The sequence below is a fragment of the Triticum dicoccoides genome, chromosome 6A (assembly GCF_002162155.2).
Source record: "Triticum dicoccoides isolate Atlit2015 ecotype Zavitan chromosome 6A, WEW_v2.0, whole genome shotgun sequence".
Taxonomy (NCBI): domain Eukaryota; kingdom Viridiplantae; phylum Streptophyta; class Magnoliopsida; order Poales; family Poaceae; genus Triticum; species Triticum dicoccoides.
Window position 1 is genome coordinate 612,568,045 of NC_041390.1, and position 22,334 is coordinate 612,590,378.

Sequence of the window (22,334 nt, forward strand, 5' to 3'; positions counted from 1 at the left end):
AGATCTTTTATCGGTCAGACCGCATAACAACATACGTTGTTCCCTTTGTCATCGGTATGTTACTTGCCCGAGATTCGATCGTCGGTATCTCAATACCTAGTTCAATCTCGTTGCCGGCAAGTCTCTTTACTCGTTCTATAATACATCATCTCGCAACTAACTCATTAGTTGCATTGCTTACAAGGCTTAGGTGATGTGCATTACCGAGAGGGCCCAGAGATACCTCTCCGACAATCGGAGTGACAAATCCTAATCTCGAAATACGCCAACCCAATATGTACCTTTGGAGACACCTGTAGAGCACCTTTATAATCACCCAGTTACGTTGTGACGTTTGGTAGCACACAAAGTGTTCCTTTGGAAAACGGGAGTTGCATAATCTCATAGTCATAGGAACATGTATAAGTCATGAAGAAAGCAATAACAACATACTAAACGATCGGGTGCTAAGCTAATGGAAGGGTCATGTCAATCACATCATTCTTCCAATAATGTGATCCCGTTAATCAAATGACAACACATGTCTATGGTTAGGAAATATAACCATCTTTGATTAACGAGCTAGTCAAGTAGAGGCATACTAGTGACGTTTAGTTTGTCTATGTATTCACACAAGTATTATGTTTCCGTATAATACAATTCTAGCATGAATAATAAACATTTATCATGATATAAGGAAATAAAATAATAACATTATTATTGCCTCTAGGGCATATTTCCTTCACTTTTATATCTATATTTATTGCATTATGGGCTGTTATTTCACTTTATGTCACAATACTTATGGCTATTCTCTCTTATTTTACAAGGTTTACATGAAGAGGGAGAATGACGGTTGCTGGAATTCTGGGCTGGAAAAGGAGCAAATATTAGAGACCTATTCTGCGCAACTCCAAAAGTCCTGAAACTCCATGGAACATCTTAAAATAAATAAAGAAAAATCCTCGCCAAAGATGAAGGCCAGGGGCCCACACCCTGCTCACGAGGGTGGGGCGCGCGCCCCACTCCTAGGGCGCGCCCCCCTACCTCGTGGGCCCCCTGGTGGCTCTCCGACGTCCATCTTCTCCTATATGAAGTCTTTCGATGAGAAAAAAATCAGAAGGAACTTTTCGGGACAAGACTTCGCCGCCACGAGGCGGAACCAATCTAGAGCTCCGGCAGAGCTGTTCTGCCGGGGATACTTCCCTCCGGGAGGGGGAAATCATCACCATCGTCATCACCAACGCTCCTCTCATCGGGAGAGGGAAATCTCCATCAACATCTTCACCAGCACCATCTCATCTCCAAACCCTAGTTCATCTCTTGTATCCAATTCTTGTCTCAAAGTCCGGGATTGGTGCTAGTAGGTTGCTAGTAGTGTTGATTACTCCTTGTAGTTGATGCTAGTTGGTTTATTTGGTGGAAGATCATATGTTCAGATCCTATATGCATATTATTACCACTCTGATTATGAACATGAATATGCTTTGTGAGTAATTACGTTTGTTCCCGAGGACAAGGGAGAAGTCTTGCTATTAGTAGTCATGTGAATTTGGTATTCGTTTGATATTTTGATAAGATGTATGTTGTCTAGCCTCTAGTGGTGTTATGTGAACGTCGACTACATAACACTTCACCATTATTTGGGCCTAGAGAAATGCATTGGGAAGTAATAAGTAGATGATGGGTTGCTAGAGTGACAGAAGCTTAAACCCTAGTTTATGCGTTGCTTCGTAAGGGGCTGATTTGGATCCATATGTTTCATGCTATGGTTAGGTTTACCTTAATACTTTTGTTGTAGTTGCGGATGCTTGCAATAGAGGTTAATCATAAGTGGGATGCTTGTTCAAGTAAGAACAACACCCAAGCACCGGTCCACCCACATATCAAATTATCAAAATATCGAACGCGAATCATATGAACGTGATGAAAACTAGCTTGACGATATTCCCATGTGTCCTCGGGAGCGCTTTTCCTATTATAAGAGTTTGTTCCGGCTTGTCCTTTGCTACAAAAAGGATTGGGCCACCTTGCTGCACTTTATTTACTTTTTTTACTTTTTGCTCATTACAATTTATCTTATCACAAAACTGTCTGTTACCACTTATTTCAGTACTTGCAGAGAATACCTTGCTGAAAACCGCTTATCATTTCCTTCTGATCCTCATTGGGTTCGACACTCTTACTTATCAAAAGGACTATGATAGATCCCCTATACTTGTGGGTCATCAAGACTCTTTTCTGGCGCCGTTGCCGGGGAGTGTAGCGCCTTTGGTAGGTGGAATTTGGTAAGGAAAAATTTATATAGTGTGCTGAAATTTACTGTCACTTGTTACTATGGAAAGTAATTCTCTGAGGGGCTTGTTCGGGGTATCTTCACCCCGTCCAGTAGAGCAAAGAGTTGCTCCTCAACCTACTGAACCTATTGAAAATGAAACTCCTTTTGAATTTCCTTCGGGTGTGATGGAAAAACTGCTAGCTAACCCTTTTACAAGAGATGGAACAAAGCATCCTGATGAGCACTTAATATATGTGGATGAAGTTTGTGGATTATTTAAGCTTGCAGGTATACCCGATGATGTTGCTGAGAAGAAGGTCTTCCCTTTATCTTTGAAGGGAGACGCATTGATATGGTATAGGCTATGTGATGATATGAGATCATGGAACTATAAAAGATTGAAATTGGAATTTCATCAAAAGTATTACCCTATGCATCTTGTTCATCGTGATCGCAATTATATATATAATTTCTGGCCTCGCGAAGGAGAAAGCATCGCTCAAGCTTGGGGGAGGCTTAAATCAATGTTATATTCATGCCCCAATCATGAGCTCTCGAGAGAAATAATTATGCAAAGTTTTTATGCTCGGCTTTCTCATAATAATCAAACTATGCTCGATACTTCTTGTGCTGGCTCTTTTATGATGAAGACTATTGAATTCAGATGGAATTTATTGGATAGAATTAAACGCAACTCTGAAGATTGGGACCTCGACGAAGGTAAGGAGTCAGGTATGACACCTAAGTTTGATTGTGTTAAATCTTTTATGGATACCGATATTTTCCGTAAGTTTAGCACTAAATATGGACTTGACTCTAAGGTAGTGGCTTCTTTCTGTGAATCTTTTGCTACTTATGTTGATCTCCCTAAGGAGAAGTGGTCTAAATATCATCCTTCCATAGAAGTAAAAGTAGCTGCACCTATTAAAGTTGAAGAAAAGACTGTCACTTATAATGATCCTATTGTTCCCACTTCTTATGTTGAGAAACCACCTTTCCCTGTTAGAATAAAGGATCATGCTAAAGCTTCAACTATTGTTCATAAAAGCAATATTAGAACTTATACACCTCCTGAGCAAGTTAAAGTAGAACCTAATATTGCTATTGTTAAAGATCTCTTGTCTGATAATATTGATGGGCATGTTATTCAGTTCGAAGGTGAAACTGCTAGAATTGCTAAACCTTGTGCTAAAGATAAACATAGACCTGTGGTAGGCGTGCCTATTATTTCTGTTAAAATAGGAGATCATTGTTATCATGGCTTATGTGATATGGGTGCGAGTGCTAGTGTTATACCGCATACTTTATATGAAGAAATTAAGAATGAAATTGCACCTGCTGAGTTAGAAGGTATTGATGTCACAATTAAACTTGTCAATAGAGATACTGTTTCACCAATTGGAATTGTTAGAGATGTTGAAGTCTTGTGTGGGAAAACTAAATATCCTGCTGATTTTCTTGTTCTTACTTCTCCGCAAGATAGCTTTTGTCCCATTATATTTGGTAGACCCTTCTTGAACACTGTTAATGCTCGGATAGATTGCGAAAAGAATGTTGTTACTATTGGCTTGGATGATATGGTTCATGAGTTTAATTTCTCTAAATTTAGTAAACAACACCGTGAGGAAGAATTATCTAGTAAGGATGAAATTATTGGTCTTGCTTCTATTGCCGTACCTCCTAGTGATCCTTTAGAACACTATTTGCTAGACCATGAAAATGATATGTTCATGAATGAAAGAAGGGAAATAGATGAAGTATTCTTTAAACAGGAACCTATTCTGCAACACAATTTGCCTGTTAAAATTTTAGGGGATCCTCCTCCACCCAAGGGTGATCCCGTGTTTGAGCTTAAATCGTTGCCTGATAATCTTAAATATGCTTATCTTGATGAAAAGAAGATATATCATGTTATTATTAGTGCTAACCTTTCAGAGCATGAAGAAGAAAGATTATTGAAATCTCTGAGGAAGCATCGTGCTGCTATTGGATATACTCTTGATGATCTTAAGGGCATTAGTCCCACTCTATGTCAACATAAAATAAATTTGGAAGCAGATGCCAAACCAGTTCGTGATCCTCAACGACGTTTGAATCCTAAAATGAAATAAGTGGTAAGAAAAGAAATACTCAAGCTTCTGGAGCCATGTATAATTTATCCCGTTGCTGATAGTCAGTGGGTAAGTCCTGTGCATTGTGTCCCTAAGAAGGGAGGTATTACTGTTGTTCCTAATGATAAAGATGAATTGATTCCACAAAGAATTATTACAGGTTATAGGATGGTAATTGATTTTTGCAAATTAAATAAAGCTACTAAGAAAGATCATTACCCCTTACCTTTTATTGATCAAATGCTAGAAAGATTATGCAAACATACACATTACTGCTTTCTAGATGGTTATTCTGGTTTCTCTCAAATACCTGTGTCGGCTAGAGATCAATCAAACACTACTTTTACATGCCCTTTTGGTACTTTTGCTTATAGACGTATGCTTTTGGTTTATGTAATGCACCTACTACCTTTCAAAGATGCATGATGGCTATATTCTCTGACTTTTGTGAAAAGATTTGTGAGGTTTTCATGGACGATTTTTCCGTCTATGGTTCCTCTTTTGATGATTGCTTGAGCAATCTTGATCGAGTTCTGCAGAGATGTGAAGAAACTAATCTTGTCTTGAATTGGGAAAAGTGCCACTTTATGGTTAATGAAGGTATTGTCTTGGGGCATAAAGTTTCTGAAAGAGGTATTGAAGTTGATAAAGCCAAGGTCGATGCTATTGAAAAGATGCCATGTCCCAAGGACATCAAAGGTATAAGAAGTTTCCTTGGTCACACCGGATTTTACAGGAGGTTCATTAAGGACTTCTCAAAAATTTCTCTGCCTCTGACTAATTATTGCAAAAAGATATACCATTTGTCTTTGATGATGATTGTGTAGAAGCATTTGAAATACTTAAGAAAGCATTAGTCTCTGCACCTGTTGTTCAGCCACCTGATTGGAATTTACCCTTTGAAATTATGTGTGATGCTAGTGATTATGTTGTAGGTGCTGTTTTAGGGCAAAGAGTTGATAAGAAATTAAATGTTATTCATTATGCTAGTAAGACTCTAGACAATGCTCAAAGAAATTATGCTACTACTGAAAAAGAGCTTTTAGCAGTTGTATTTGTTTGTGATAAGTTCAGACCTTATATTGTTGATTCTAAAGTAACTATTCACACTGATCATGCTGCCATTAAATACCTTATGGAAAAGAAAGATGCTAAACCTAGACTTATTAGATGGGCTCTCTTGCTACAAGAATTTGTTTTGCATATTGTTGGTAGAAAGGGAGCTGAGAACCCCGTTGCAGACAACTTGTCTAGGTTAGAGAATGTTCTTGATGACCCACTACCTATTAATGATAGCTTTCCTGATGAACAATTAAATGTTATAAGTACTTCTTGTAGTACTCCATGGTATGCTGATTATGCTAATTATATTTTTGCTAAGTTTATACCACCTAGCTTCACATACCAGCAAAAGAAAAGGTTTTTCTATGACTTGAGACATTACTTTTGGGATGACCCACATCTTTATAAAGAAGGAGTAGATGGTGTTATTAGACGTTGTGTACCTGAGCATGAACAGGAACAGATCCTACACAAGTGTCATTCCGAGGCTTATGGAGGACACGACGCTGGAGATAGAACTGCACATAAGGTATTGCAATCTGGTTTTTATTGGCCTACTCTCTTCAAGGATGCCCGTAAGTTTGTCTTGTCTTGTGATGAATGTCAAAGAATTGGTAATATTAGTAGACGTCAAGAAATGCCTATGAATTATTCTCTTGTTATTGAACCATTTGATGTTTGGGGCTTTGATTATATGGGACCTTTTCCTGCCTCTAATGGATACACACATATTTTAGTTGCTGTCGATTACGTTACTAAGTGGGTAGAAGCTATTCCAACTAGTAGTGTTGATCATAACACTTCTATTAAAATGCTTAAGGAAGTTATTTTCCCGAGGTTTGGAGTCCCTAGATATTTAATGACTGACGGTGGTTCACACTTTATTCATGGTGCTTTCCGTAAAATGCTTGCTAAATATGATGTTAATCATAGAATTGCATCTCCTTATCACCCTTAGTCTAGTGGTCAAGTAGAGTTGAGCAATAGAGAGCTCAAATTAATTTTGCAAAAGACTGTTAATAGGTCTAGAAAGAATTGGTCTAAGAAACTTGATGATGCATTATGGGCTTATAGAACTGCATATAAAAATCCTATGGGTATGTCTCCGTATAAAATGATTTATGGAAAAGCATGTCACTTACCTCTCAAACTAGAACATAAGGCATATTGGGCTATTAAAGAGCTCAACTATGATTTTAAACTTGCCGGTGAGAAGAGGTTATTTGATATTAGCTCAGTTGATGAATGGAGAACCCAAGCTTATGAAAATGCCAAGTTGTTTAAAGAAAAAGTTAAAAGATGGCGTGACAAAAGGATACAAAAGCCTGAGTTTAATGTAGGTGATTATGTATTGCTATACAACTCTCGTTTAAGATTTTTTGTAGGAAAACTTCTCTCTAAATGGGAAGGCCCCTATGTTATCGAAGAGGTCTATCGTTCCGGTGCCATAAAGATCAACAACTTCGAGGGCACAAATCCAAAGGTGGTAAACGGTCAAAGAATCAAACATTATATCTCAGATAATCCCATAAATGTGGAAACCAATATTATTGAAACCGTAACCCTGGAGGAATACATAAGGGACACTTTACGGAACATTTCAGACTCTGAAAAGGAATAGGTATGTGGTACGGTAAGTAAACCGACTCCAAAACAATTTTTAAGGCAATATTTCTCCGTTTTGGAATTATTAGAAAAATAGAAAAATAAGTAGCAGTCCGGGAAGGACACGAGGGCCCCACGAGGGTGATGGGTGCGCCCTACCCCTCTGAGCGCGCCCCTACCTCGTGAGCACCTCGTGTGCCTTCCGGACTCCGTTTCTTACACGATACGTATTTTGGTCAGTAAAAATTAATTATATAACCTCCCGAAGGTTTTGACTCCCGTATCACGCAAACCTCCTCTGTTCTTGTTTCGAGCTGTTTTTCTGACAGATCTAGGTTATCATGATGGCCCCAAGCGCCTCCAAGGACAAGTTCTTCAAGAAGGTCATCAACCCTTACCTCGCGGATGTGCTGCGACACCCTCAAACCATTGAGTTGCATGATGGGTTGCTGCACATCCGCGATGAAGAGGGACCAAAGGGGACCGGAAGCATGGAGATGAGGCTCGAAGCAGTGGCGCAACAAGTTTTCAAGTGCCAAGGGATGGTAGAACGTGGACTCAACTCTAACCACATGATGATCGCGGAGTTCACTAGCAACCACAAGTTGGATGCTGACAACATCGGGGAGACTATCTTCAAGCTTCATGAGAAGATCGAGCACCTCCAAGCCCAAATCTATGACCCGCAAAACCAAAACTTTGAGTATGAATATAGATTCAAAAGGATGAGTTTGGCTGCAGATTCGAGGATCCCGGAGACTTGATCATCCTTCTATGATGGAGAACCTATGCCTTGGAAGATGGACTGAAAGTGCGTTATATCGACTAGAGGGGAGGTGAATAGGCGATTTTTATGAAAGTCTTCAGAACGTGGAAGTTATGAAGACAAACAGTAGAGATATGCCTATTACTATGCAGCGGAAGTTAGACTACACTAGGCAAGCCATGGTCAAGTATCAACAGAGTGAAAGCACAGTGACAAATAGTTGTAGTGTAATAAGGATCAGGTAGGAAGATACTATGAAGCCAAACAGATCATACACTCACGTTGTGAAGACAAAAGATAAAACAGACACGCAATGACTTCACAATGAGTGATCAGTAAGTAAAAGGAAGTGAAGATGAAACCAGTGACTCGTTGAAGACAATGATGTGTTGGACCAGTTCCAGTTGCTGACAACTGTACGTCTGGTTGGAGCGGCTAGGTATTTAAACCTTAGGACACACAGTCCCGGACACCCAGTCCTGAACACGCAGCTCAGGACACCAAGTCCTCACCGTATTCTCCTTGAGCTAAGGTCACATAGTCCTCGCCCAATCACTCTGGTAAGTCTTCAAGGTAGACTCCCAAACCTTCACAGACTTCGTTCACTGGCAATCCACAATGTCTCTTGGATGCTCAGAACGCGACGCCTAACCATCTGGAGGATGCACAGTCCTCAAGTGTAATAAGTCTTCAGATCACACAGACAAGAAGACTTAAGTGATGCCCAATTTTCTCTGGCTCTGGGGGTTAGGGCTTTGTCCTCGCAAGAAATTCTCTCTCAAAGGCTTCGAGGTGGGTTGCTATCAAACGACAAATGCCGTACTCTCAATCTGAGTAGCCAACCGTTTATGGTTGTAGGGGTTGGGCTATTTATAGCCACTTGGCAACCCGACCTGATTTGTCCGAAATGACCCTGGGTCACTAAGGAACTGACACGTGTCTCAACGGTCAGATTTCAAACTCTCATGGCAACTTTACTTGGGCTACAAGCAAAGCTGACTTGTCCGGCTCTGGACAAGATTCGCTCTCATTGTCTTCACTCGAGGACATAGGTTTTTGGTTTAGGCATCACTTCAGTCATTCTGACTGGTTCTCCTGGACCCCACTTAACAGTACGGTGGTTCCTATGACTCAACAAAAAAGAAAAAGAACTATGAAAGATCTAAGTCTTCGAGCTCCATAGGCTTCATATCGTGTCTTCTTTTGTCATAGTCTTCAATGTGAATATCTTCATATACCACCTTTGACTTCAATGTCTTCATACATTTTTAGGGGTCATCTCTGGTAGTAAAACCGAATCAATGAGGGACTTCTACCTGTGTTATCCTGCAATTCTCACAAACACATTAGTCCCTCAACTAGGTTTGTCGTCAATACTCCAAAACCAACTAGGGGTGGCACTAGATGCACTTACAATCTCCCCCTTTTTGGTGATTGATGACAAACTAGTTGAAGTTTTCAACGGGGAATATAATCTGTGAAATTGTAAAGGATGAGGAATTGTATTCATAAGTTGCAAGGGCTCCCCCTGAAGATGTGCATATAAGTTAATTTGCTTTTGGAATGCAAATGCACATGGCAGGTTGTACTTGAGGAGATCCACTTCAGCTTATGATGACAATCCACTATGCATGTGAAAGTATATGAAGATACTGATATGCATAATGGAAAATGGACGTCTGCAGAATGAGATAAGTGCGAAATTTATCATCGCACATGCAGAATTTATCTTCGCAAAACAGGGTGGCAAACAAGTAGCAGACGACCATCTGGTTTAAGTGTTACAACTCATAAGAACCAAATGTAGCAAAAACGAGAGTTGTAAGCACGAAGCAAAATATAAGGCACCCGCCCATATGAACCCGCTTGAAGACTATCAATCTCATATGCTTCTCCCCCTTTTGGCAGTAATGACCAAAAAGGTTTGAAGACATAGAGTCTCTACTCGTTCCCATGAGGAGTAGGTGAAGCAGTAGGGTTGTTGATGTTGTTTGGCGGTGCAGAAGAGCTTGGAGGTGCTGAAGCAGGTGGTGGTGAAGTAGCATCGTCTTCTTCCTCAATAATTCTGGCAGTGACTGTGGCAGCAGAGGAAGAGAACTCAGAGTCTTCAAGAGATGGAGTCCCCAGCAGCACAGTTCTTCGAGGAGGTGTGGAGTCAAATTTGAATCTCTCAGTGAAGCCATCCTCTTGAAGATCAGCTTCAGAAAGCATCATCGTTAGCCCTTTCCATGTGCGGCGACAGGTTTCATGGGCAACGAAAGCGTTCTTGGTAGCAAGATTTCGGATGTGATTTACATCCACCAAGAGGCTTTTCATCTGTCTCTTCAACCAGTCATGATGCCTATCCTGCTTTTGATGAAGGGCCGCAAGAAGCTCTCGGTCGTTGAGAACACGAATGCGCTTCTTGGGTCTTGAAGCAGTGGCACTGTCAGTGGCTTCAGTTGAAGCAGGGCGTGGTGCACGTGTAGTGCCAGCCAAAGGATACACCCTGGAGATGGCTTCAACACCTTCAACGTTTCGAGTGAAGCTCTGGTGTTCTGCATTCTGAAGACTCAGAGGTTTCTTGGCAGGTTCAGGATAGATGGCTTCAGCAGAGGTATCCACATCAGGCAAGAAGATCCGATGGTTGCGGGCTGAGGGCTGATACGAGATGGCAGAGTAAAGTTTGATCAGCCTCATTACCCAAGGAGCATAGAACTTTAAACCAAACAGATCCGAGCCTGATGCAGCTAGTTGGCGTATGAAGAAATCCTGTGCGTTGAAGCATTTGCCATGAAGGATACAGAATATCAGAGTCTTCATTGCACCCTCGATCTTGGCATTTGGAGAGTGTCCTTTAATGGGCCAGAGAGTCCGCCAGATGATGTGATAGATGATCCTGGGCAGGTACTCAAGCTCTTCAACAAAGAACTCTGTGGGATAAGGAGCATCGTGGGGCAATGGCTTCATCATGGAGAGCATCTGACTCATATTCGGTTCAGGCCTCTGAAATATGCTCTCAATAGCTTCAGTGTGTAGCCGACAGCCTTGCTCGAAGAATTCGCCTGGAGTGGGCAGGCCAGTGAGCTCAATGATATCAAATGCATTGGCTTCGCGATGAACGTTGCCAGTCATCCACTCCAGGACCCAAGTCTTCGGATCTCTGTTGTATCCTTTGATGTGCAGTGTGGCATAGAATTGTAGCAGGAGCTCTTCGTTCCAATGCTCTTCATCAGTAACAAACTGTAGCAGACCCACTTGTTTGAAGCAATCCAACGCTTCCTCTAGATAGGGCAGACCAGCAATGGCTTCAACATCAAGGCGCTTGTGCGGGAAAATGCGACCTTGGTTGTACAGTATGCAAGAGTAGTAGCTGCGCTGAGGATAGCTCTAGAACCTATCTGATGAAATCCTTTCCCTTGAATAGGGGTTCTTGGAGCTATTGAAGAAAGTATTATCTGCCCCGAAGCTATTGATGTTGAAGGAACCAGGTGCTGATGCAGGACCTGGGAACCTTGGCATTCTTGGGATTGGCTTCTGAACCTGAGGCCTGTGCTGAACATGGTAGTTGAATTGGGGACCTGCAGCAGACTCAGGAACAGAAGTTGTGGGTTCAGTGGCTTCGCTGTCTTCTGAAGCTTTTGCTGGGGAGGGCTCCACATTAGCTTCGTTGTTGGTCATGGCAGCCTCAAGATTTTCATCCTCCGCTTGACTAGCTGGAGGGTCGGTCACAAGCACGTTCTCCTGGAGAACTGCTTCTTGGTGGAGCAGAGGAGTGGGCTCTTGTGGTGCTTCTTCTGCGGCTAATGCAGCCGGAATGTCTTCAGCATAGACTTGAGGCCTTGGACCTTTGCGAAGCCTGCGGAACGCAGACGACGCCTGTGGGGTTGGAGTGGGATGGGCCTCATAGTCTTCTTCCTCTTGAAGGCGATCCGCCCATGAAGCATCCTGTGCAATTGGCGTCAGTGGACGACCAATGCTGATGAGTTCGCTGTGTTCTAATTGAGGAAGGGTTGCATCATCTTCTACATTGTCACAATGACCAATGTCTTCAGCAACGATGGGGTCAGCTGCTGGAATGTCTTCAGCTTCAGGAGGCTCTATGGAAGAAGGCTCATGGACTGTCAGTTGACGTTCCGCGTCAGGGTGAACCATAGAAATGGGTTCAACTATCAAGGGCTCTGTGGGAGTAGCCCGAGATTTCTTGATCTTTCGCTTTTTCTGAGTGGGGGCAGAAGGAGAGGCTTCAGAGTGTTTCCTCTTCCTGGCTTCAGCCTCTGCAGTTCTCGTCTTCTTGAGCTCTGAAGCGGTTGACCGGCTCTTTGGCTTCGAGCCAGTCGTTGCAGTTGGGAAGACAAGCGGAACTGCTTCCTGGCTTGGTGCCTCTGGTTCAGCTGGAACAGTCTTCTTCTTTTTCTTTGCAGCCATCTTGGAGTCGATGCCAGGACGCCCAAGTGCCTTGCGCTTCTCAGCCTCATTGTAGGCTTGCACACATCTGGCAGCCAGAGTCTTCATCCGCTCACGTGAACCCTGAGCTTCTGCATGCTTCTTCAGAAAGTTTTCCTTTAGCTCATGCAACATGATCTTGAAGCTCTTCACTTCTTGCACGCTGAGCTTGGCCATATGCTTCTTGAACTGAGCCTTTTCATGATCAATTTTCTGCTTCAGTTCAACAATGTGCTGGGCAATAGCAAGTTCTGAAGCAATAGCGCCTTGGAAGGCGACGCTGAGGCCAACGGGCAGCTGTAGATCTTCAAAGCTGATGTTTGGTGTGGCAAACCACTCGTCAATGAAGTTGTGGATGATGGCGACATCAAAGAGAGGCAGATTGTTGAAGATTTCTGCTTCTTCTTTGCTCTTGATGAGTTGCTCAAGAGCGTCATCTCCAAGATCTTCATCACTTGACAGATCAATGGCTTCACTGCGCAGGATGGCAGCAGCTGTGAGCTCTTTGCCAGTGTGAGACAGAGACATCTTGGCCTTCTGGTGCCTTGAGACGCGTGATAAGTCTTTAGACTGCACACTATCTTCAGGAGGTGCAGTCGCCAATGGCTTCGCCTTTGAGATTTTTGGTGAAGGGGCTGGCTTTGAAGCTTTTGGCTTCTTCAACTGCTTCGGCTTCGGCACTGCAGGCACTTCATCAGACTCAGTGTCAGCTGCAGGCTCATTCACTGCAGTCCCTTGAACCAAGATGTAGGTGATGAGGCCTTCAAGGTTGGCATACGGACCGATGACATTGGGTTCTGCTTCTCGTGTGCCATCTGCCCTTGGTGCTGAGGGACTAGGGTTGAAGTCTAACCTAAATTTCTTCTTGTTCCGCTTCGCTGAGTTTTGGGCAAACTGGAAGTTGCGCTTGAACAGATTGTCGTCATGACACCAGAGTAGTGACGACGGATGTGCATCATCAGGCTGTGGCCCATGGACCATGCATGGATAGAAGCTTTGGGCAATAGCTTCATCTTTGGACCTGGGTACAAGATTCTTGTATAAGATGTCTCCCCACGGTCTTTTTATGGCACTTTTCTCAGCATACTCTTGGGTTGTGAAGCGGTATTTGAACCATTGTTCTGCCCAATAGCGTCGAATCCATTGGATTCGGGTCTTGCGCTGACCATAATTCTCTTCAGGATCTGTTTTATACATTTCTGCCAGTTCATCAGGCAGATCTTTGGATGTTCCTCCACGTCGCTGTCTGCCCCCCTTCCTTGCTGCTGTTTCTGAAGCCATAAACCTTAACTTGGAAGGCTTCAAGACGTTCAAAGGCTTCAAAGGCTTTCTTTTGCTGGACCAACAGGAACTGGCTTCAGGAGAATTTATGTGATGCTGTAAGAATTCTGCAAATGAATGCAGACTATGAGAACCAAAGGATTCTCCCACGGACATGTACCTGTGACAACATTAAGGTGCGAGGGAAGGGGAAGAGGTCATATGCATTCTCAGAAGATTTTGAAGATAAATCAGTTTAGAAGACATTGACCTCATCGTGCGAAGACATTCACTCATAGATAAGAAGTTGGTTCCAGATTTGTACGAATCCACAGATCAGTACAAGTGAGGAATCTAACTACTTTGTGAAGCACAAGTGAATATACTAGGCATGTTATGAGATGCAGTTTGAGAGAGATCTAGCTTGTGTGAACAGAAACTGCTTGTGGTAGAAAGTGACAGATCAATAGGATCAACGGTGCTGTAAAAAAGGGTTTTATTTACCACACTGAGAACTGCTAGACGGAGTGGGAGATGAGGCCGAGTAGTTCACTCGTCCGTGCCCTAACTTAGCAACGGAGGAGACCTACGGCGATGGCGGAGAGGACGATGTCCACGGTCGGCGTGAAGACGGCGTCGGAGAGGTTGCGGCAGCGAAGCGCTTCGTCGCCGGCGTCGTCGAGAGCTAGCGGTGGCGCTAGGGTTCGTGCGAGGGTGGAAGAAGAGATAGTTACCGCTGTGATAGTGTATTTATAGGCACAAGGGCGGCACTGTGCTATTACACAGGTGCCCTTGGCGATTCGCATCTGAGGAACGCGTGGTCAGTTTGCGGAAGTTTGGGGTTTGTTCCACGTCCCACGCACGCCTGGATTGTCGGGTGGTCGTTCCTGCTTCTCCGGATTTTATGTGGAGGAATGAGCATTGAAAACGGACTTTATGGTTGTCTCTATATCTTCTGCTGACAAGGACGCAGTGAAGACATTCGACAGTTTCAATAGAATGCATATGACTTTGAGAGATAGAATTTTGAGATAGATAGCATAGAGAGGTTAGGGTCCGATCACATTCACTTAGTTCAAAAGATTCAAACAAGAAGACATAGCTATAAGTGAATGTTGTAGAGGACAGAACACTAGTATGTATATATATATATATATATATATATATATATATATATATATATATATATATATATATATATATATATATAATCAACGTAGTGAAGATAATCATGAAAATATGTTGAGTTCGAAGCCAAACCAAATGTGAAGACATTTCAAGGTAACGCCATGAGAGAAACACTTCAAAATAGAACGTTTGGTGGTGGCGTTACCCACCGTATAGGAAGTATTAGACCCAGACACGGCGCACAATTATCGTGGCGCTCCGAAGTCAAATTCCACATTAATGTATTCACACTTAGAATGTATGTCTTCATTGATTGAAGATATACTTCACTTCGTGTGTTGCACATCTAAGTCATCAATATGCATAAGGGTTAGGATGTGTGCCTGATCACAGGACATTTGAGGATTCCAGGATATTTAGCTCACACCGTAACTTGCAAAATCTCTTCTCATCCAAGGGCTTGGTGAAGATATCTGCCAATTGCTCTTCAGTGTTGACGTGTATGATATCAATATCTTCCTTCACAACATGATCTCTGAGAAAGTGATGACGAATTTCAATGTGCTTTATCTTCGAGTGCTGAACTGGGTTGTTGGCGATCTTGATGGCGCTTTCGTTGTCGCAGTAAAGTGGCACTTGCTTCAGATGAACGCCATAGTCCTTGAGTGTTTGCTTCATCCACAGAAGCTGAGCGCAGCAAGATCCATCAGCAATGTATTCAGATTCAGCAGTGGAGAGAGATACACAGGTCTGCTTCTTTGAAGACCAACATACAAGTGATCGTCCCAGAAAGTGACATGTGTCTGATGTAGACTTACGATCAACTTTGTCACCAGCATAATCAGCATCCGAGAATCCAACCAAATCAAACTCTAAGCCCTTTGGATACCATAATCCTAGAGTTGGGGTGTGAGCCAAATAACGAAGAATTCGCTTCACAGCTAAGTGATGCGACTCCTTTGGTGCCGCTTGAAATCGAGCACACATGTAAACACTAAGCATAATATCTGGCCTAGATGCACATAGATAAAGTAAAGAACCAATCATGGAGCGGTATACCTTTTGATTGAACTCTTTACCATTATCGTCAGGACCCAGATGATGTTTGGCTGGCATTGGTGTTGTGAAGCCTTTGCAGTCTTGCATACCGAACTTCTTCAGGCAATCTTTGAGATACTTCTCTTGAGATATGAAGATGCCATTGTGTTGTTGGCGTATTTGAAGACCAAGGAAGAACTTCAGCTCCCCCATCATGGACATCTGATATTGCTCTTGCATCATATAGCCAAACTCTTCACTGTACTTCTGATTGGTGCAGCCGAAGATAATGGCATCCACATATATTTGGCACACAAACAGTTCACCATCATATGTCTTCGTGAAAAGAGTGAGATCTAGGGAACCAGGTATGAAGCCTTTGCTCTTCAGGAAGTATTTGAGTGTGTCATACCAGGCCCTAGGGGTCTTGTTTGAGGCCATACAGTGCCTTGTTGAGCTTGTATACCATGTCAGGATGTTTTGGATTTTCAAAGCCAGGCGGTTGTGCAACATACACTTCTTCTTCAATCTTGCCATTGAGAAAGGCACTCTTCACATCCATTTGATATAGAAGTATGTTATGATGATTTGCATAGGCCAACAGTATGCGTATGGCTTCAAGCCTAGCCACAGGAGCAAATGTTTCATCGAAGTCAATGCCTTCCACTTGAGTATATCCTTGAGCAATGAGACGAACTTTGTTTCTGACAACTTGACCATGCTCATCTTGCTTGTTGCGGTATATCCATTTGGTGCCTATTATGTTGTGCTTCCGTGGATCAGGACGCTTAACCAGTTCCCATACATTATTCAGCTCAAACTGTTGAAGCTCTTCTTGCATAGCTTGAATCCATTCAGGTTCCATGAAGGCTTCTTCAACTTTCTTGGGTTCTGATATTGAGACGAATGCGAAGTGCCCACAGAAATTTGCTAGCTGAGTTGCCCTTGAACGAGTGAGTGGACCAGGTGCATTGATGCTATCAATTATTCTTTCAATCTGCACTTCATTGGCAACGCGAGGATGTACATGGCGAAGACTTTGCTCTTGTTGTTCACTGTCGTTGTTGGAAGGAATGTCTTCAGGCTGAGCAATGTCTTCATGTTGATCAGGTGCTGAAATGATAAGTTCTTCTTCAGGATGAGCTTCAGAAGGTATAATCTCTCCAGTTCCCATTAGCTTGATTGATTCACTGGATGGAACTTCATCTAGCACACTTGGCAGCTGCTCTCTTTGTGATCCGTTGGTCTCATCGAACCGCACATCCACTGTTTCAACCACTTTGTAATGAAGGAGATTGAAGACTCTATAGGAGTGCGAATCCTTTCCATATCCAAGCATAAAACCCTCATGTGCTTTTGGTGCAAATTTTGAGGTGTGATGTGGGTCCTTGATCCAGCACCTTGCGCCAAATACTCTGAAGTAACTGACATTTGGCTTTTTGCCAGTAAGGAGCTCATAAGATGTCTTGTTCAGTAGCTTGTGAAGATAAACACGATTGATTGTATGACATGCAGTATCAATGGCTTCGGGCCAGAATTTTCTTGGAGTCTTGTATTCATCTAGCATCGTTCTGGCCATCTCAATTAGTGTTCTATTCTTGCGTTCGATGACGCCATTCTGCTGTGGCGTGTACGGGGCTGAGAATTCATGTGTGATGCCCAAGGTATCAAGATATGTATCAAGGCCAGTGTTCTTGAATTCAGTGCCATTGTCACTTCTGATGTGCTTTATCTTGGCGCCAAAATTGTTCATAGCACGATTGGCGAAGCGTCTGAAGACATCCTGCACTTCAGTCTTGTAAAGGATCATGTGCACCCAAGTATATCTAGAATAATCATAAACAATAACGAAGCCATAGAGGCAAGAAGTAGTAGTTAGAATTGAGTAATGAGTGGGACCGAAAAGATCCATGTGGAGCAGTTCGAAGGGTTGAGTAGTAGTCATGATTGTCTTCGAGGGATGTTTGGCCCTCGTCATTTTCCCCGCTTCACAGGCACCGCATAAATGGTCTTTCTTGAACTTGACGCCCTCGATGCCTATGACATGCTTCTTCTTCGCGAGGGTGTGGAGGTTCCTCATGCCAGCATGTCCAAGCCTCCGATGCCATAGCCAGCATTCTGAAGCCTTTGCTAGAAGACATACTGAGAAATCTACCACGTACAGATCATCTTTTCGATACCCTTCAAACACTAGAGACTTGTCAGATTCCATTAGTACAAGGCAACAATATTTTCCAAACATTACGATCATGTTCAAATCGCAAAGCATTGAGACAGACATTAAGTTGAAGCCAAGGGATTCAACAAGCATGACTTTATCCATGTGTTGATCCCTTGAGATTACAACTCTACCTAGACCCAATACCTTACTTTTACCAATGTCAGCAAATGTGATGTGACTCTTGTCGGATGGACGTAAGGTTGAGTCCATAAGAAGACTTCTTTTGCCAGTCATGTGATTTGTACACCCACTGTCAATAATCCATTCTGAAGACGCTGGTGTCGTACCCTATAATGCAGTTAGGGGGATAGGCTTCACCAAGAGCATTGTGAAGCAAAATCATTTGACGAACCAGTGGGTTATGAAAGCTTAGATCCAGGTTAGGACTAATAGGGAGAGTAGCAAGCGATTCAGGTACGAAGTACATAGTAAGACCATTTGGGAATTTGATCTTGCGCCCTACAAGATGTTTAAGGTCCCCAGCAATAGCGTCAGACGATTTTGGTTTTCTGCTGGAGACCATTCCCTGCAAAAGAGAGTTAAGCCTTTTTAACCACCCACATCTTCAAGGGTGGCTTAGAAGCAATAAGTCTAAGTGCAGCATCTGAGAATTTTGGCTTTGAAGCCTTAGCAAACAGTCTTGCAGGTGGACAATAGTACTCATAAGAATAAGCAGAATAGTTCTTGGTCTTATGAACATAGCGGTTTGATGAACCGCTCTCATATTCATATGACTGAGTATGGTCTCCCTGCAAAACATTTGCGTTAGTGCGACTCAGGTGAGTCCTCTGTTTGTATGAAGCCTTTGGACCGTATGAAGCCTTTGGTCTGAGGTTTGTCTTCTTCAAGTGAGGTGTCATGAAGACATTCACAGGAAGATTTTCCAGACACTTTTTCGAAACCCAGATCTTCTTCATAGGCGGTCCATTCCTGCAGTTAGTACCAATGTACCTGGCAAACACTTCACCATTCTGATTCTTAAACAGTATATAGTTTGCATCAAAGGATTCATCAATGATAATGGGGTTAGCACAAGTGAAGCCAGTTAGATTGGATGGATCTGCTGACGGTTCCTTTGCAGCAACCCACATGGTTTTGGGGTACTGCTCAGGTTTCCAGTAAGAGCCATCTGCATTCATTTTCCTTACGAACCCAACACCCTCTTTCCTAGGGTTTCGGTTCAGAATCTGCTTTTTGAGGACATCACATAGTGTCTGATGCCCTTGAAGACTTTTGTACATCCCTGTTTCAAGCAATGTCTTCAACCTAGCATTCTCATCAGCAATAGCGGTGGTATCCTCAACAGAGGGGTTAGTTACCGCATCAACAGTTGAAGATATTGCAACAGCAGTAGCAGTAGAACATTCAGCAACAGAAGTAGCATTATCACACTCAATGCATTTAAGACATGGTGGTTCAAATCCTTCCTGAGCGGGACTGATCTGTTTGGCGCGAAGTGACTCGTTTTCCGTTTGAAGATCTTCATGAACCGCTCTCAATTTCTCAAGATCTTGCTTCCTTTGAAGATAATCATAGGAAAGCTTTTCATGAGTTGTTGAGAGAGTTTCATGATGATTTTCAAGTTCCTGATATTTAATGTGAAGATTTTTTATGTCTTCAATTAAGGATTCAGATCGAGTCATTTCAGCACCCAACAGATCATCGCTTCTGTCTAACAGTTTTTGAATATGTTCCATAGCTTTCTGTTGTTCAGTTGCAATTTTAGCAAGTGTTTTATAGCTAGGTTTTGAAACACAATCAGAGTCATCGTCACTAGATGTTTGATAGTGAGTAGTGCGTGTGTTTACCTTGGCACCGCGTGCCATGAAGCAGTAGGTAGAAGCGGAGCAGTCCTTGTCATTTGCATCGGTGTCGGTGATGAAGTCATTGTCTTCAGTGTTGAAGATGGACTTGGCAACGTATGCTGTAGCCAGACTTGCGACGCCTGAGTCGGATTCCTCTTCAGACTCCACCTCCGCCTCCTCAGAAGCAGACTCCTCCTCTGAATCCATTTCCTTGCCAACAAACGCACGTGCCTTGCCAGATGAGTTCTTCTTGTGTGATGAAGACTTTGAGGAAGACTTGGAAGAAGACTTTGAGTATTTCTTCTTCTTCTTCTTGTCGTCAGAGTCATATTCCTTGCTCTTCTTGTTCTTTTTGTTCTCATTGTCCCACTGTGGACACTCAGAGATGAAGTGGCCAAGTTTCTTGCACTTGTGACATGTTTTCTTCTTGTAGTCATGAGCAGGAGCTTCATCATTCCTTGAACTTGATCGGGAAGACTTTCTGAAACCTTTCTTCTTCGTGAATTTTTGGAACTTCTTGACAAGCATAGCAAGTTCCCTTCCAATGTCTTCAGGATCATCAGAACTGCTATCAGATTCTTCTTCAGATGAGGAGACAGCTTTTTCCTTCAAGGCACGAGTTCGCCCATAGTTTGGACCGTAGATATCTCTTTTCTTCGAAAGCTGAAACTCATGTGTATTGAGCCTCTCAAGTATGTCAGACGGATCGAGTGTCTTGAAATCAGGATGTTCTTGGATCATCAGGGCCAGGATGTCAAACAAACTATCAAGTGATCTCAGCAGCGTCTTGACGACTTCGTGTTTGGTAATCTTAGTGGCGCCAAGGGCTTGAAGCTCATTTGTGATGTCAGTGAGTCGGTCAAATGTGTGCTGGACATTCTCATTGTCATTTCGCTTGAAGCGGTTGAAGAGATTGCGAAGGACACTAATTCTTTGATCTCTTTGGGTTGAGATGCCTTCATTGACCTTGGAGAGCCAGTCCCAGACCAGCTTGGATGTCTTCAAAGCACTCACACGGCCATACTGTCCTTTGGTCAGATGACCACAGATGATGTTCTTGGCAGTAGAGTCCAGTTGAACGAATTTCTTGACATCAGCAGCAGTGAAACCTTCTCCAGCCTTGGGAACGCCGTTCTCGACGACATACCATAGGTCGACGTCAATGGCTTCAAGATGCATACGCATCTTATTCTTCCAGTAGGGATATTCAGTTCCGTCGAAGACGGGGCATGCAGCGGAGACTTTAATTATCCCTACAGTCGACATAGCTAAAACTCCAGGTGGTTAAACCGAATCACACAGAACAAGGGAGCACCTTGCTCTAATACCAATTGAAAGTGCGTTATATCGACTAGAGGGGGGGTGAATAGGCGATTTTTATGAAAGTCTTCAGAACGTGGAAGTTATGAAGACAAACAGTAGAGATATGCCTATTACTATGCAGCGGAAGTTAGACTACACTAGGCAAGCCATGGTCAAGTATCAACAGAGTGAAAGCACAGTGACAAATAGCTATAGTGTAATAAGGATCAGGTAGGAAGATACTATGAAGCCAAACAGATCATACACTCACGTTGTGAAGACAAAAGATAAAACAGACACGCAATGACTTCACAATGAGTGATCAGTAAGTAAAAGGAAGTGAAGATGAAACCAGTGACTCGTTGAAGACAATGATGTGTTGGACCAGTTCCAGTTGTTGTGACAACTGTACGTCTGGTTGGAGCGGCTAGGTATTTAAACCTTAGGACACACAGTCCCGGACACCCAGTCCTGAACACGCAGCTCAGGACACCAAGTCCTCACCGTATTCTCCTTGAGCTAAGGTCACATAGTCCTCGCCCAATCACTCTGGTAAGTCTTCAAGGTATACTCCCAAACCTTCACAGACTTCGTTCACTGGCAATCCACAATGTCTCTTGGATGCTCAGAACACGACGCCTAACCGTCTGGAGGATGCACAGTCCTCAAGTGTAATAAGTCTTTAGGTCACACAGACAAGAAGACTTAAGTGATGCCCAATTTTCTCTGGCTCTGGGGGTTAGGGCTTTATCCTCGCAAGAAATTCTCTCTCAAAGGCTTCGAGGTGGGTTGCTCTCAAACGACAAAAGCCGTACTCTCAATCTGAGCAGCCAACCGTTTATGGTTGTAGGGGGTGGGCTATTTATAGCCACTTGGCAACCCGACCTGATTTGTCCGAAATGACCCTGGGTCACTAAGGAACTGACACGTGTCTTAACGGTCAGATTTCAAACTCTCATGGCAACTTTACTTGGGCTACAAGCAAAGCTGACTTGTCCGGCTCTGGACAAGATTCGCTCTCATTGTCTTCACTCGAGGACATAGGTTTTTGGTTTAGGCATCACTTCAGTCATTCTGACTGGTTCTCCTGGACCCCACTTAACAGTACGGTGGTTCCTATGACTCAACACAAAAGAAAAAGAACTACGAAAGATCTAAGTCTTTGAGCTCCATAGGCTTCATATCGTGTCTTCTTTTGTCATAGTCTTCAATGTGAATATCTTCATATACCACCTTTGACTTCAATGTCTTCATACATTTTTAGGGGTCATCTCTGGTAGTAAAACCAAATCAATGAGGGACTTCTACCTGTGTTATCCTGCAATTCTCACACACACATTAGTCCCTCAACTAG